This window comes from Branchiostoma floridae, chromosome 19, assembly GCF_000003815.2.
Source record: "Branchiostoma floridae strain S238N-H82 chromosome 19, Bfl_VNyyK, whole genome shotgun sequence".
NCBI lineage: Eukaryota > Metazoa > Chordata > Leptocardii > Amphioxiformes > Branchiostomatidae > Branchiostoma > Branchiostoma floridae.
Genome location: NC_049997.1, coordinates 3,257,541 through 3,267,464, shown reverse-complemented (window position 1 = coordinate 3,267,464; position 9,924 = coordinate 3,257,541).

Sequence of the window (9,924 nt, the reverse complement as noted above, 5' to 3'; positions counted from 1 at the left end):
CAGTTCCATGCGTCATGTCCAGTAAAATTGTTTCTTATTGTTTGCTATTAGCAACAGGACCTTTCCCCTTTCAAGAAGTCTTTGCCATAGTAAATCTAGGGTTTGGGCAGCTTTCCAAAGGCCCAAATTGATTATCACATGAGGTGATGAGAAACAGAAGGAATGGTTCTCAACTTTGTTCTAGTGAACCTTTCTTCGGTATGTTTCTTTTGAATATGAATCTAATTATGTTAATCTAGACAGTGGTGAATTGATAACGGGGAAGGGAGAAAATGTATCATATTGATATCAAAAGCTATAGACTGAGTATAAATATTTCTTACGAAATTCAAAATTCATATCATATAGTTTAATTTGGATTCATTCCTCAAGCTAACCGATATCTTTTGCGCCACAGTCGTCCCTCGAGCTCACTAAGGTCGCGGTCACATATGTTGTGTGATCGTCGTACGATTTGATGCCATATGATTTTCAAGCAGGACAGAACCAACCACCGACTTGGATCCAAAACAACATTTTGTGTACCTAAACAGTTGAACTTTGCAGGGGACGTAAATTGTTGTCCTCCAAAATACAAGAAGTTAGCGGTCGTAAGACGATCTTACGACCTATCTGACCACGCACTTAGACATCTGGAGCCGTATAGTTTCCGTTTAGAACTTTATTCAGCGAATGTCGGACACTTCAGCACATGGACACTTCGGCCCCCTGGCAATCAGGACACTTCGGCCCCAAGCCAAGGACACTTCGGCCCCGGGTCCAGTCCACGATAGTTATCTAACACGTAGCCCGAGTCGACTAAATAACGTATAATTTTAGGACGTATGATTTTACTTGTACAGTATATTATATAGTGTTCTCCTGTCTACTCGAGAAAATAGCCATTAGCGCTTTTTTGCGTTTCCGGGGCATGAAGATCCCGATGGTTAATTTGTACATTATAATTGCATAGCGTGCCCATAAGAACTAGTGGGGCCGAAGTGTCTTCTGAGCCTGGGCCGAAGTGTCCTGGACTTGGGGCCGAAATGTCCGGGCCGAAGTGTCCATGTGCCGAACTGTCCTGATACCTTATTCAGCCTAGCTGCCACTCATATCGGGTGCCATTTGCCATACTTGTAAACATTCATACGGCGACAAGAACACAATTTACGACGGTTCGAGTTTTGAGTCCCACTTCGTCCTTCCACTATTGATTTTATTTAATCTGATAAGAACTCCGGCGACGAAAAGTCGGGCAGAGGTCGGAAAATGAAGCGATCGAATTTAACAAGGTTTAAGTCTGGTCAACGGTCAGATTTGACCCGTTAAATATCCGCTGATAATGAAGAATGATGAAGAGTAAGAGGTGACCCCAAAACCCACGGATGACAGGATTAGATAAATGGTGAAGATTTTTACTTCTTGGTGTCCCGATGACATTTGTGCATATTTTGACGCCATGGTTGTCATGTATTTGATCTGTATTGTTTGATCCTATGTATGCCCTCACTGAAAATGCATTTCAATGCTTAACGATAAGACAGCAATAGCAATGCCATATACCTTTGTGAATTGACGTTAGAAGTAACCCCTTTCTTGTTTGACTTTGCAAATGGTACTATGCTTTCATGCATGGGGACCGCGACCGGTGCAATAGCCAAGAGAGTGACTGTTCGCCTTGCGTTTGATAGGTCGTGAGTTGGATCTCGGCCAGGTTATACCAACGCCTTTTATCTAAATGGTACATACTGCTTTCTCTGCTTAGCACACAGCATTTGGCAGAGAGTATGGCAGTTGAAAACAAAGACCGGTGGACTCGCCCCCAGCCTTAGTGATTGCACAAAGTTGTGTGGTCGAAGGGCCTATTTGAAAGGAGATTAGGGCCGCCCTATACACCCGGTTAGAAACCATAATTGATTAAGATTGTCATCCCAAAACCTGATTGAATATTACGACAGTTTAAATCTATTTCTAGTGCCCTGATTGGTCAGACCACCGCCGTTCACGGTCTTCTAGAATATACTGTAAAAGAGGTTTTCTTGATTACCTTTCACCGTGTACTTAAAATCTACTTATCCTTCAGTTCCCTATTTACGGCAAAAACAGGCATGAAAGTTTCAACCCCCAAGCTACGTGCTATTCGTAGTTCCTTTGGAAGATTGAACAAAAACGCCCCTGCAGTTCCACAGCGAGCTGCTAGGGGGTCCCAAACAAGCTACCAAGACCGTGGCATGTCCAGGTCAAATGATTTAAAAGATAACTAAATTTCTGCTGCCGTACCAAGGTCACATACCAGAGGACTTAATATCAACCTTGACCTCCGTATTTCAAACCTACCCAGATACCAAATATCATCGTAGTCCATCGAGAGGTTCTTGAGATATACTGACTACAAAAATCCGGAAACACAAACACATGGACACACAGACACGCCCAAAACTTTTCTCCATTTTTCATGAAGATAAAAACACCACGAACACGCAAGTTTCTCCTTACCGCAAAATTAAATCCCCAAGATCATTTTTACCTTTACAACAAATCTAACGACGGTTAGTTCCCGTGTGACCTCTGACCGTTAAAAAGGATTCAATCTAGCCCTAGAATTACCCAGGGAAATTCTGTACATCCCTGTTCTCATCACAAAGGCACACTAACCTGGGTCTCCTCAGGCCGAGGGAAATAAATGTGGTGTTTTTGGTCGACCTGGCAAAATCTATTTTCTATTTTGTACCGTTTTGTTGATGTCTCGCAAGACATCAAGAAAACGGTGCAAAATAGAAAGCCCGATAAAAACGCCTAAAAAACGTCCAAAAAACAGCCAGAGTCTACCCTCTGATTGGAGAGTGGTAAAACCAGCAATAGGTATCTATCTTATGTTAATTTTGTCTTAAAAACGTGATTGACATGTGACATTGACATGTGATATCAAAAGGTTACAACTTTGTCATACTTTGATAAACAATTATATTCATCAAAAATTCGTTATGAAAAACTGTTATGAAAAAATAAATGAACCATCGAAATGTGCAACAATCACCACTTTCTTTACATTGCTAAATGTATTTGATGGATCAATACGGTCGTAACCTGAAAGTAGAAAAGGAAAATGTAAAATAATACCTACCTACCAACTGAAGGTAGGGATCCAAGTCTCCTTGCTAGTCACTGATAGAAATCTCCTTGCAAGTCACTGATAGAAATCTCTTTGCTAGTCACTGATAGAAACCTCCTTGCTAGTCACTGATAGAAACCTACTTGCTAGTCACTGATAGAAACCTACTTGCTAGTCACTGATAGAAACCTCCTTGCTAGTCACTGATAGAAACCTCCTTGCTAGTCACTGATAGAAACCTCCTTGCTAATCACCGATAGAAATCTCCTTGCTAGTCAGCGATAGAAATCTCCTTGCAAGTCACCGATAGAAACCTCCTTGCTAGTCACTGATAGAAACCTCCTTGCTAGTCACTGATAAAAACCTCCTCGCTAGTCACTGATAGAAATCTCCTTGCTAGTAACTGATAGAAACCTCCTTGCTAGTCAGTGATAGAAACCTCCTTGCTAGTCAGTGATAAAAACCTCCTCGCTAGTCACTGATAGAAATCTCCTTGCTAGTAACAGATAGAAACCTCCTTGCTAGTCAGTGATAGAAACCTCCTTGCTAGTCACCGATAGAAACCTCCTTGCTAATCACTGATAGAAACCTCCTTGCTAGTCACCGATAGAAATCTCCTTGCTAGTCACCGATAGAAATCTCCTTGCTAGTCACTGATAGAAACATCCTTGCTAGTCACTGATAGAAATCTCCTTGCTAATCACTGATAGAAACCTCCTTGCTAGTCACCGATAGAAACCTCCTTGCTAATCACTAATAGAAACCTCCTTGCTAATCACTGATAGAAATCTCCTTGCTAGTCACTGATAGAAACCCCCTTGCTAATCACTGATAGAAACCTACTTGCTAGTCACTGATAGAAATCTCCTTGCTAGTCACTGATAGAAACATCCTTGCTTGTCACTGATAGAAACCTCCTTGCTAGTCACTGATAGAAACCTCCTTGCTAGTCACTGATAGAAACCTCCTTGCTAATCACTGATAGAAACCTCCTTGCTAGTCACCAATAGAAATCTCCTTGCTAGTCACTGATAGAAACCTCCTTGCTAGTCACTGATAGAAACCTCCTTGCTAGTGACCGACAAAATCTCCTTGCTTGTCACTGATAGAAACCTCCTTGCTACCTGTCCACCTACATGCTACCCATCTTCCAGGACTGAAACCGGAAACACCGCATTTTTCTTAGGCCTCAGGGGCGATGGGATATTGAAGAACAAAGTGTAGACCATAAAAAAACTCTCATTACAGATATTTGCTCCGCCATTGTTGCCACACAATGCCTTAGAGACCAATTATTAAATAATAGATGCGTTGATCATCTCCCTTTTTAACGGTAAACCGACTTTCCCCACTCCGTAAATCCCTCATCAGCAAATATTGAATTTTTGACGTCAGTTCATTCTCACACTCTCACGTTCATATTGACGTGGAAACGTAACGGATGTAACGGTTGCTAAGCAACCCCTCGTTTTGGGTTCAAGACCACTGAATGTTGGAGTGGCGGAGGTGCTAATGACCACGCCCAGGTCCATCATTAGAGAACTTTGTTATATTCCTGTGATAACGGCTTCTATGCTTGACTGGAGTATTCCTAACCTTTTCGCCCCTAGACGCCGTGAGATGGATCAAAACGACGCGTTGTGTTAGCCTTATTTCAGGCCTTTCTGTGGGCGTTCGTAAGTTGTTGAGGGGGGGGGGGCGGAATTTGCCATTTTCGCACCGGTAAGGTTCTTCTGCTGGGAAAGGAATATATGCTGGGTCCGCTGTGGACGTATTACAAGCTCCCCGGCATCCACTGTCTCCGAGCCCAATAACCAAGAATCGTAAGATAGCTTTTAAACTAAAGTAGACACTTGCGATATTTGAATGTAAGTTCATCTGTGACGGTACACAAAATAAAGCGCTTGGTACCAACAAGCTTTCGATCAGTCCTCTGATCCTTATCAAGTTGAAATGACCCAAATTTGTAACATCATTTGCAAGATTTTTTACACTGTTTGAATCTCTTATATTACCTGCAATTAGCCCACGGGTGCAAAACTTGTGTTGAAAATGGCAAATCTATAACATGCCCAACAACTTAGAATTGTCCACCGAAAGGCCGGTAGAAAAGGCTAGCGAAGTGTACGGGAATGTTTTTGTTGTCTTTTATGTAGTGCCTGTCGTTCCCCAAAAATGGTCGGCCAGACCCCTTTGTGGAAATGTGACGTTAGCCTAACGAACGTCCACAGAAAGGCCGTTGGAGCAGACTAGCGATGTGTGCGGGATGATGGAAGGGCGGCAGTACGGTTGGGCGCCGCCTGATCGCAACCATCAGCGCGCATTTGTCACAACGGCCCGGACCAATTCTGAGGGAATGGTTTTACACAAAGTGTTTCCCGGGGACTCGTGTCCAAGCCCCATGTCTCTAATAAATTATTCACCATGCGACCTAGCGACACGCAAGCACAAACGGGGTGTGTCCCCATAACGCAACAATGCCTACTTAAAAGAACTACGTGACAGAAAACAAGTTTTACTACGTACTTCCTCACGAATTTCATCAAAAGGGGCTCCGGTTTTCATTTTCGTGGTAGGAACTTGGCTTATAACGTGGGGAAAACAAATGACGCCTCTTACCTCTTTAATAGAGACTCAATATTCCATATCCACGACTTATACCCTAATAACAGAGTGTAGTCCGGACAATTTGTATTGTCATCTTTTTCCTGGCATGCGACACAAACGATGTACAATGCAATATAAACGGTGCGGATGTCAAAAAGGTAACTTTATGAATCATTTTTGACATTTCCTGTCCCAGGGACTAGGTTTTTCTTAGAAGAAACGCGTTGGAAGAATGTTCAGATATGCAAGCAATCGTTCCGAGGTAACCTGATACTTTAATAGAAAGGCACTACGAAGTCATAAATCCTGTGCCTTAACCTAGGCTAACTGTCAAACTTAAAAGCTATGGGAAGAATTTGTGTCAATGCTTTCACAAGAATCCAACACATTCACCCTTAATGCGTTTTCTGTTCCTTATCGCTAAAGTGATCATCGTTTAGACGACATTTTCCGGCCTCCGAGACCCACACGATTACCAACAGTAACGACGCAAACAACAAAAAACGTTCCCGTCTCGCGACATATAAATGTTGGCATTTACGCGATAGAGCCACGTAAAATGACATATTTTTCACGCTATCATGTTTGCGCGTCCACCGTGGCTTATGTTCTCCCTAAAAGGCCCATCACTATCTGAGTAATCCATCTTCAGATGCCCGTATGGCAGACGATATTATCCAGGCAGGCCTTCTCCCCTACTCCGCCTGCACTACACAACTGTCAACCCCACCTAGCTCTACCATCCACCTTTATGAGCGCTGGTCTAATTCAATATTCCATCCCCATATAAGTTCCATGCGGCATTTTCGACAGTAGCTATAACATGTATTTATCTTCAGCATAAACTGTAACTCTTGAATGTGGACTCTATACGGCACATGATGACAAGACAGTAGACTTTTTTATGTTTTCATATTCCCTGAGCGCAAACATGTTATAGCAGGTTTTGCTCCATACAAGCTTGTCGTAACTTGAGCTACATACTGACATATAAGAGTCCCTTGAAATGCTTCAGGTGAAAAAAGGATAGTTGGGCGCTTACCGACGTCCAAAAGAGCAGCGCTAGATCCACACACGGACGGCGTACAGGTAAGGACAGGTGTTCTCACAGGTGTACTCAGGTGTGAACAGGTGTTTTGGCGCGCAGGTCGCTTCTCGTGAAGTGTCGCAGTACAGGTACGCGTGTCAATGCGTCATTTCCGGGACCCGAGAGCGGTATTTCCGGAGCATAAGCCCCTCATACCCATCGTGAGAAGGACACTCCCCGTAAAACGCCGGCGCGCCCTGGGATCCGGAGTACTCGCCGCTTGAAAGCATGGAGAACTGGGAGTCTGAATGGGCTTTCTGGTGAAACTCTAACAGCATTCTTTGTAGTAGAATGGTGTACCGTCCGAACATGATAAATTTACGTTCACAGCCATTTTATAAGTTCCATATGCCTGAATTGTTATCAATATGCACAACGGTGTTCGGCATCTGATATTTACATTGTGCATTAGTACAGTTGAAAATTTTGATACACCTAAAACGTTAGGAAGAGAGGCTATGATAGGGTTTGTCCCAATCCTGTTCCACGATATTTCGTGGTACTACTAGTAGTATCCTTGCGTTTATAATTAGTCACGTGACCTGTGACGTCACGAGTTGCGTGACCGCTTGTCAATTATTGATCAATGTGGGAGAATCCGTGTGAAAAAAAATGACTTTTTCATTATATCCATCATAATTCAGTTCATGTCTCTAATGGCGGGTGTCAGAGTATTTAGGTCGCGCAAATTCAATTTCCTTCTCGGCCTCTTTATGCCAAGTACAGCAGAAATGAGTTAAGAGAGCGACCGTACAGGGAACAAAATTGCATTTGTGTTACCGTTGACTTCTAGCCTGAGTATCATCTGGGTAGTAGTTCGCTCCTATGTTCTTTCTTTTTATTGATGAACAAAGTACAGGGCAGAGAGGTGATATGCACTCTAGCAACATGCTAATATTAACATCACCTTTCAAAAGAAAAAGATGACAACTGAGAACAAAAGGACAAATGAGATGAGATGACAATATCAATAACAAACAATTCACAGCAATTTACAAATGGTTTGGGTAGTCCGATATACATATATCAAATGTATCATTGTAAAGACAATAAATTAAAAGGCACGAAACGTAAAACAGTTTCCTATTTATTTACGGCAATCGTTTAGCGATCTTTGAAAGCATTGGTTGGCAGGCAAGATTTTATGTCAATTTTATGCCACTTATAAATTAAAAGATCAGGACATCAGATACTGAAAACCTGTACAGAAGAAACAAACATTTCTTTTTGTTACATAACAATTGAGATTTTGTACCCTGGTATCATGCAATTCACGGCATTTTCTCACTGCTAAATGATTCAATGTTTTATAGATAAAGTTGCAATATATAAATAGAATAACCAAGATACAAAATATTCAGCTCCAAACTGGATACTATGGTCTGCTTCTCATATTGAATAAGTTTAATATAGAAATAGAGTAACCAAGATACAAAATATTCAGCTCCAAACTGAATACTAGGGTCTGCTGCTTTTACTGAATAAGTTTAATATAAAAATAGAGTAACCAAGATACAAAATATTCAGCTCCAAACTGAACTATGGTCTGCTGCTTATAAGAACACGTTATCAATTTAGGTGTGGGTCATACGTTAAGTGAAAGGTGACCAGCTAAGTAAGTTTTGAAAAATCAATAAAAGCGCATATACAAGTACGTTTGTCAGTGTCAGAGGCGGAAGTAGGTCTTGGGCGGGGTCGCTCTCACGTATACGTCTGCTACCAGAACGTAATGGTTTATAAATCATTATTCATTGCATGTTGAATGCGTCTTTCGTTCGTAGTACTGTAATCTTCCTTGTGATTGCTTCCCTGGTGGGTATGACCTAACACTTTTCTATGTAAATGTTAACAGGTATCTGTCACCCGAACCATATTCCTTTCAATGTAACCCAAAATATGTCAATGACTCAGAAATCAGGCAGGATGAACCTTATTTTGTGGTGGGTTGGCTGAAGTAAGTGAAAAAAAAATAGTTGCATTCTAGATGGATATGGCAATGAGATTTTTTGCACAATTCCAAAAATTTCGCAGACTACATAGTGCCAAATGATTTCGAGTCTTCAAAGCTCAAATTTCAGGATACAATATTCAGACTCGATGCGTTTTCTACCCCCTATAATGTTAAACTAACACAATAATCATATTCTACTAAGTGAAAACGGCTTCTTTGTGATGTGGAAAATATAGGAACAAACAGATGTGTTTTGAAATCAAAGGTTTGTCTAAATTCATTAGAAATATGAATTTGTCTAAATCAGTCTATAAAGTTCAGCTCTCTTTATTGTATAATCTGCAGAATGGTGTTCATCTTCTATTCTATCTAGCTTACAGTATCGACATATTCATTGTTCCGGAGAGATGTAGTTTTATCTAATGGTTTTGATGTAACCACGTAAAGAAAATGTTTTTTTTTCTTCTTCAAAATGTACTTTACTTACTTAATATTTGTTTTGTTTTGTTTGAACCTTTATTTATTCGTGAGAAGCATTCATGTCAAGTTTAAGTTATGTTCAACTCAAGAAGGTTTGTCTTGCGTTTTGATCTTGTTTCATTTAAAGTATACATTAACTAGCCATGTAAACGTATGTATGAGCTTTCACTCAATATCAGGTAAGCCTGGGTTTGCCATGTATTGCATTGTGTGCAATTTTTAATAAATCTAGATATAAATGCTTGTCATCCAGGGTGTTCCGATGCTACAGACCTGTAGTATCAGTACCGGGTATTTAGGGGTCAATGAACTAACGGACCTTGATTTAGCTACGCCTTCTTTTTCGGCCTCTCTGTCGGAATTGGCGTGCTAGCTGGATAGACTGCAAAAGACTGATTGAAAACCCATGGTTACTCATTTGTACTCTCCAAGCAGAGGTTAGGCTCCGGCTATTTTTTAACGTTTTTTTAGTCGTTTTTATCGGGCTTTCTATTTTGTCATTTTTTGTTGTTGTGTCCTGCCTTTTTGACACAGCAAGATATAATTTAAAAAAAAAAATAGAAAGCCCGATAATAACGACAAAAAAACGTTAAAAACAACCGGAGCCTAATCTCTGCTTGGAGAGTAACTCATTTGTCCCTATTTGGCCAAATTCTTTTTTTTATCCAGCTGACACGTCTGCCTGGAGACTATTTCCTCCGCACACCG